Genomic DNA, 8,291 nt, shown 5'->3' on the forward strand with positions numbered 1-8,291 from the left:
AATTACTATTTGCTGCTCTGTTGGTTAAGACATTCAGGAGGGCTGGAGAGATGGCTCAGAGGGTAAGGGCACTAGCTGCTCTTCCAAAGGTCCCAAGTTCGATTCCCAGCAACCACATGGTGGCTCACAACCATCTGTAATGTAATGAGACCTGGTGCCTTCCTTGCCAGCAGTACATTGTATGCTTAATAAATAAATCTTTTAAAAAAAAAGACATTCAGAACATGGGAATAGGCTCCAAGAACCCTCACTGGGTGAGATTAATTCATGATCCATGCTGACGGAAAAGGAGGTTCTAAGATGCTGGCTTACACAGCCAGGAGCAGGAGCAACAGACTCGAGGGAGTGTCCTCTCCTGAAACAGAGCCAGCTTATACTTTGCTCCAGCGGGGGCCTCTGTCAGATCCCAGGGTAAAGGGCACTCCTTGAGACTGGGGCGCTGACTGGCAGTGGTAGCAATCACCTCTGCTGCACCGTGATGCACCGTGCCTGCTCCGTGCCTGCTCCATGCTGCACCGTGCTGCACTGCCTCTCGACTCATCCCACCCAAGCATTCAGCCTTGGATCTCCTCTCTCTTTCCCATCTCGGATCCCTTAACCCACTAGTTCCTCCCTCCGGATCCTGCAAGGGCCGTTGGCTCCCTAAGGCATGTTCGGTAGCTGTTTGCTAAAGGCCTGACGAAGACCTGGCAGACTGGCCAAGCAGTCCGATCTGGGTGGGTTTGCCCTGAATCTGTGCCGCTGTTGACATCTCTGCGGTCCTGGTGATGCCTGAGCAGAGGCTCACATCATGGGGACCGCGTTTTGGACTTGGAGACCCTTCAGGGTGAGAGGTTTATTCTGAGCATAGGCTGTGTGCACTTACACATCAGACCACTCTGGATTTGGGGCAGAAGTAGTTATTAAAACTGCTATTAGGGACTGGAGAGATGGCTCAGAGGTTAAGAGCACTGGCTGCTCTTCCTGAGGTCCTGAGTTCAATTCTCAGCAGCTACATGGTGGCTCACAACCATCTGTGATGAGATCTGTCGCCCTCTTCTGGTCTGCAGGTGCACATGCAGACGGGGCACTGGATACGCGCACGCGCGACAGATAAATCTTCTAACACAAGAATGCAACACACATTGCATTATTAAGCAAATGTTCCACGGCATAAACCAATGTTCTACAACGAAAGTTCTTCCTTATCTGTGCTCCAGCTCTGTTGCTTGTCTCAGAGCCGACGGCACCTACAGCGTCAGCCTTGCTGCCTTCGGGAGGAGGTGGCTGTCTTGGTGGTTTAGTTTTGCGGTTTCACTCTGGTGTTATGGGGTATTCACCAGCGAAGCCAATGGAAACTCTTTATTAACCGGCTAGCGACCACACTAGGTGTCTGGGATCCAAGTGTAGCCCTGAGTCTTTCTCAGCGGGAGCTTTCAAGCACAAAACCACGTCCTGGGTTGGCATGCTGCAGTTAACAAGAACAACAATGGCAACTCTGTAGCTTTGGAGCCTGTCCTGGAACTAGCTCTTGTAGACCAGGCTGGTCTCGAACTCACAGAGATCCACCTGCCTCAAGCTCCCAAGTGCTGGGATTAAAGGTTGCACCACCACCACCCAGCTTTTTTTTTTTTTTACAGCAACTGATATAAAGGAAAACATTAAATTGGGGTGGCTTACATTTTCAGAGGTTTAGTCCATTGTCATTGGTAGGAACCAGCCATGATAAGCTCAATATGAACAGATCATCCAAAGAAAGTTCTTTGCTTCCAACCGTTATCACCTGCCAGAGTAGGACTCAGCCATCGATAAATTTAGATGGAGGCCTGAGTCTCAGTAGTTTACACTGAAGCAATACCTGGTCGCAGGAAGAACCACAAGCTGAGATTACCCGACCTCCACCCAAGAACAGACCATCCAAAGGAAATGCCTAATGTTCCGACTGCTGTAGATAGGACCACCTGCCAGCACACACTCAACAGGACACCCTAGACAAATGTCAGCCAATCACCCCTCACCCCCAACTATAAAAACCCAACTCTAACTGAGCTCAGGGATCTTTGTTTATTCCACTATGCTGGACATGTGGAGAGACCGAGTTTGTAACTTGCATAAAATAAAGGCTCTTTGCTTTTACATACAGGACTCCGTCTCCTAGTTGGCTTTTGGGGGACTTCGCGGATTTGGGCATGACATCATCATGGTGCAGCATGGTGCAGACATGGTGCAGGAGGAGCAGCTGAGTCCTACATCTTGACTTGCAGGCAACAGGAAGTGGTCTGAGACAATGGGTGGTATCTTGAGTAGGGTGCACAGGTCGCTCCAAATGACCAGAAGACACAGGGTATGCTTTTGCAGAAAGCCATTTTATTCTCGAGAAAAATCAGCATTCTGGGACCCACCCAAAATGGTGTTCACCCTGGGGAGGGTAAGGCAGCCCTTGAAGCCTACTTAGGGGAATTCGAGCTGCCGTTAAGTGATTGGGTGTAGACCCTTACTGATACAGGAATCATTTTGTGATTGGCTTATGACATCGGGTAAGCAGCTGTGGTTGTGGTGTCTAGGGTCTGTCTGACTGAAGATAGCAAGAACAGTCCCTGCTTGTGACTGTTGTTCCTTTGGAAACTACAGCTCCCAGACTCCTCCTGGATTACGAATACCTGCGCACGCGGGCATGCTCAGGTGCAGGTCATTTCTCCCAGATAACCTTGCGCTTCCCGTTAAAAAGCGAGCTTCCACGAGGTCTCGCTCTCTCTTGCCCTTTACCCTTGTGTATCTTGCACACCCATCCCTTATCGTGTCTCCCTCCCCCCATTAAAGTGCACCCACGTGGGAGCTGCGCTTCTTGTCTCCTCCTTTTGTGCGTGTCTCGTCTATCCTGTGTTCGTCTACACACCCACCCGCCTTTAAAAGAATAATATTTTGGTGCCGTGCGTAATGACTCGGGGACTTCTTCGTGCCGGATTCTCCACCCGAGGCCTGGGCTCTGGGCCTCTGGTGCCTCCCGGAGACCGGGGCCTCACGCCGGACACAGAGTCAGAACCGAGACCTACAGCCACCTCCAGCCGCTCACCACGGCCATCTCCGACTGACACTGCCTAATTCGTGAGTTTACCCCACCGGCTTCTCTTTCCTTGGTATGCCTGGGGAACGACCGGCCGGCTTTCTCTGGCGCGTCCTGGGTTGAGTTGCCTAACCCCCCTTCTCCTTCTCCCGGCCTTGCGCCCCTGGCTAAATTTGGTTCTGACGCCATTGGGAGCTCGGTGCTCTCAGCCGTTCTCTCCCCAGGGTTTGGTGTCCCTGGCTTTCTTCCTCCTTTTCTTCCTTCCTCCTTCACGTCAGGCTCGCTAACGGAGCGGGCACCTTTCCGGCTGTACGGTCAGCGGTCAGCTCCTAACGGCGTGATTGCCCTCCTCCCGGCCGGGTTTGGTTCCCATCGGTTGCCGGGTTCGAGTCAATCTCGCCCATAGCACGGCCTCCTCTTTCCTCGGACGCCTGGATCGAGGACTTGCTGCGCTCGTGGCACCTCCGTGTGCCTCCGGCGGTCAGCACCACAATCTGCCATGGGTTCTAGGCCATCCAAGACCATACCCCCTAGTTCCCCCCTCGGTCAGCTCTTGGAATCTCTTAAGCCCCATGCTCTCATTCCCTCCATTAAAATGAGTAAACTCGCTCGTCTTTGCTCCAAGACTTGGCCCCGTTATAAATTACAGGGCGATCTCCGCTGGCCTTCTCAGGGCTCATTTGACCCTGATGTCTTACATGAGTTAGCTAATTTTTGTCATCGCTCAGCAAAATGGAAGGAAATGATGTATATCATGGCGTTTTTTTACATGGCTCTAAAGACTGACCCATCTACGGCTTCTCATTGTTCACCTGCTCACATGTTTCTGGCGATGTCTTCCCCACAAGATCCTTCTTCCCGACAAGTACCCTCCTCACTGGCTACGGCCATGGACCCGGCGGACGAGCCTCTGCCTCCCCCCCCCCCCCCCCCCCCCCCCCCCCCCCCCCCCCCCCCCCCCCCCCCCCCCCCCCCCCCCCCCCCCCCCCTCCCCCCCCGTCTCGTGGGACCACCCCTTCCCGCCCTCCCCGGGCGTGCGACATCTCACCCGCCTCTCTTCCTTCAACAGATTCTAGACACCCAAAGGACTCGCCTAAATCTCCACCCCGCTCTAACCTTTCCACCCGCAGATCTCCCTCTTGTTCCCTGCCACGCAAACATTTTCCCAGATCCAGGTCTCTTTCCCCAAGGAGTTTCCGTTCTCGCCGACGCTCTGGTTCCCCGTCCAGCTCCTCCGATCCACCTTCACCTCACTTCTCCCGCAGGTGCAACCGTACACGCAAGCAGCTAACAGTGTCTTTCCGTCACAGACAGCAGGAAGCGTTTTCCGACTCCTCTCTGTCCCCTCCTCCCCCTCCTCCCCCCCTGCCGCAAAATGCCCTCAGGCGCTAAACCCGCCCTCCATCTGGCTCCGACCTTCACTCCACCCCTCACGCCTTCGTGGGCCACAGTGGAGACTGACCCCGGTCAAATTAAGCCAGCTACAGTTCTACCCTTGTGGGAAGTGGCCGGCGCTGTGGGTCTCATAAAGGTCCAAGTGCCGTTCGCCTTATCAGAGCTCTCTCAGGTCTCAAAGTTGCTCGGGTCATACACTGCTGACCCCACCAATTTCATAAAGGAGTTCCAATATCTGATACAATCATACAATCTCACGTTTCACGATGTTTATACAATATTATTTAATAACTTACTTCCCGAGGAGCGCAGACGAGTCTGGGAACAGGCGAGGCAGTACGCCGATGAGGTACACCAAACCCTGGCCTCCCACCCTCCCGGGGCAGAGGCAGTGCCTGATCAAGAACTCCATTGGGATTATAATTCCCCCGCTGGCATTCTGGCCAGGGACCAGTTCTTAACCTGCCTCATGGTGGGACTTCTCAAAGCTGCTCTTAAACCGGTAGACTATTCTAAACTCGCAGAAATTTTTCAGGATACTAAGGAAAATCCTTCTGCATTTCTTGACCGGCTAACCAAAGCTATGTTGCAGTTCACAAACATGGATCCAGAATCCACTGAGGGCAGACAGCTCCTGATGTCCCACTTCATCAACCAGTCCTACTCAGACATCAGGGGAAAACTCAGGCGCTTGGAGAAGGGCCCCCAGACTCCACAGGCACAGCTCCTGGAGATGGCTTTCAAAATTTACCACGCGAGAAACGACAAAGCCAAGAATCACTGCCACGTGATTACTGCACCCACCCGGCCAGCCGAGGTGACGGACCTCACCGCCCATCCTGTTTGCGCTGCCCCTCTGCCCCCCGGACCCTGTTTCAAATGTGGTAAGGCGGGTCACTGGGCGAAGGGGTGCCCCAATCCTCATCGTAACCCACGGGGCCCCTGCCCTAGATGTCGCAGGGAGGGCCACTGGTCCATGTGGACTGCCCTCGTGCGTTCGATGATGCGGGGGCAATGGGCCCAGAGGTTCCCCAGGCCGACTTGCTGGGCCTGGCCCTGGAAGACTGAAGGTTCCTGGGCTCCATCAACAACCCAACCGCCACGCCCATCTGCAACCAGGAGCCACGGGTATTCCTAACTGTGTCGGGTCGCCTCATTTCATTTCTCTTGGACACCAGAGCAACATACTCGGTTCTAAGAGAATTTTGGGGACCAACCTCCCCCTCAAACTCCCCTATTGTTGGGGTGGGAGGACAGCCTTATTTACCTCACCAAACTCCGCCTCTCAACTGCGTATTTAGAGGTATTTTTCTCACTCATTCATTCCTAGTTTTACCAACCTGCCCAGTTCCACTCTTGGGGAGAGAACTTCTAACCAAGTTGGGAGCCTTCATTTCTTTCGAACCCCCAACTAGTTTCATTCCAGATTCATCAGTGACACAGCTGCTACTTCTCCTGGCCCCGCGATCTTCTGATACTAACATGCCTTTTCCTCTTCCAGCCTCCCAAGTGGACCCTCTCGTGTGGGACACCCAGAATCCCGCTGTTGCTAAACACCATTCCCCTGTTGTTATTCAGTTAAAAAACCCCACTGGGTACATCACCCAAGCTCAGTACCCCCTCTCTTCCCAAAGCCTCAAAGGGTTAAAACCTATAATCTCTGACCTTCTGAGAAAGGGGCTGCTTCGTCCCACCTCTTCCCCCTTTAACACCCCAATATTGACTGTCAAAAAATCTAACGGAACTTATCGTTTGGTTCAGGACCTCCGGCTCATTAACTCTGCTGTGGTACCATTATATCCAGTTGTACCCAACCCTTTCACCCTTCTGTCCAACATTCCTTCAGGGACCTCCCACTTCTCGGTTTTAGACCTCAAAGATGCCTTTTTCTCTATTCCTCTCAGCCCTCAATCTCAAAACATCTTTGCTTTCACCTGGACAGATCCTGATACTAATTTCTCTACACAGCTAACCTGGACCGTCCTCCCTCAGGGATTCCGGGACAGGCCACACCTCTTTGGCCAGGCTCTGGCCTCTGATCTGCTCTCTCTGTCTCTCCTTAAATCAAAGCTGATACTCTATGTCGATGACATCCTGCTGTGTAGCCCATCTTTGGAGACCAGCAGGACTGATACTGCTGCCTTATTAAACTTCTTATCCAAAAAGGGCTACAGAGTCTCACCTTCTAAGGCCCAATTGTCCACCACTCAGGTAACATATTTGGGATTAACCATAACACCAACACAAAAAGCTATCACTCTGGACAGAAAAAGACTAATTCAATCTCTTGCAGTTCCTTCCACCAAAGAAGAGGTTTTATCATTCCTGGGAGTGGCTGGTTTCCTGCATTCCTGGATACCCTCCTTCTCCCTCCTTGCCCGCCCCCTATATGAAGCAGCTCTCGGCTCCCTACATGAGCCCCTTCTCCACCCCATCACCAAACCTTTCCGAGACTTCAACAGGCCCTGACCCAAGCCCTAGCTCTCCATCTTCCGGATTTAACTCGCCCCTTTTCTCTTTACGTAGCAGAGAAGGAGGGCTATGCTCTGGGAGTCCTAGGTCATCAACTGGGACCCTCCTTTGCACCTGTAGCTTACCTATCAAAGAAGATGGACCTCACCACTCGGGGCTGGACACCCTGCATACGTGCTTTGGCAGCTGCTGAACTTCTTATTCGTGAGTCAAAAAAATTAACCTTTGGAGCACCCACTACGGTTTTCTCTCATCATAACCTGTCTAACCTCTTAACCTACAAAGGCCTACAAACCCTACCCCCTTCTCAAGTTCTTTCCCTTCAGGTGGTGCTGATGGAAGATACGAGCCTCACATTTCAATCCTGTCCACCCCTCAACATTTCAAATCTTCTACCTCAACCTAATGCTAATGATTCCCCATCCCACTCCTGCATTGAGGTCCTAGAGGACCTACTACCCCACCCCTCACACATACAGGAGGGCAGTCTGTCCCAGGCTACTCATACCTGGTACACAGACGGCAGCTCCTTTCTATGTGACGGGACGCGCAGAGCAGGTTATGCCATAGTATCAGACACAGAGATAGTTGTTGAGGCAAAGGCACTCCCTACTCATACTACCAATCAACAGGCCGAGCTGATAGCTCTCACCCGAGCCTTTCAGTTAGCAGCAGGACAGTCTTTAAATGTCTATACAGATTCCAAATATGCGTTTCATATCCTGTTGTCTCACGCGGCCATCTGGAAGGAGCGCGGGCTTCTCACAGCAAAGGGAGGATCCATTACCAACTCAGAGCATATATTGGACTTACTAAAAGCTTCTTATCTCCCAAAAGCTATAGGAATTATTCACTGCCGGTCTCATCAATCTGACAGTTCAATTGTCTCCAAGGGAAACAACCGAGCCGACAGAGCAGCTAAGATGGCAGCACTCCAGAATACAGGCCTGTCTCAGCTACCTCAGGGAATACTTACAGCACAGCCCACAGCCTCACAGACACCTCCCAACACCCAACAGATCCTGTCCTATCTATACCAGCTTTTTCATCCCAATGAAAAAGCCCTACTTCATTTTGTAAAAACACATATCAAACCCACACCTGACGATATCAGGTTTTTAAAAGCCACCACTGCTTCCTGTCAGATCTGCCAAAAGTCAGATCCCAGGACCAAATATCGTAGCTTCCCTTTTCCTACCCACCAAGCCAGAGGTTCTCTCCCGGGAACCGACTGGCAGCTGGATTTTACTCATATGCCCACAGTCAGGAAAATTAAATATCTCCTAGTTCTGGTGGACACAATGTCTGGGTGGGTCGAAGCCTTCCCCACCTCTAACAAGAGAGCCCAGACAGTCTCTGACGTTCTTCTCCGAGAGATTAT

Source organism: Alexandromys fortis, unplaced genomic scaffold, assembly GCF_014885135.2.
Source record: "Alexandromys fortis isolate MF-2015 unplaced genomic scaffold, M_Fortis_MF-2015_v1.1 scaffold_221, whole genome shotgun sequence".
NCBI classification, from domain to species: Eukaryota; Metazoa; Chordata; class Mammalia; order Rodentia; family Cricetidae; genus Alexandromys; species Alexandromys fortis.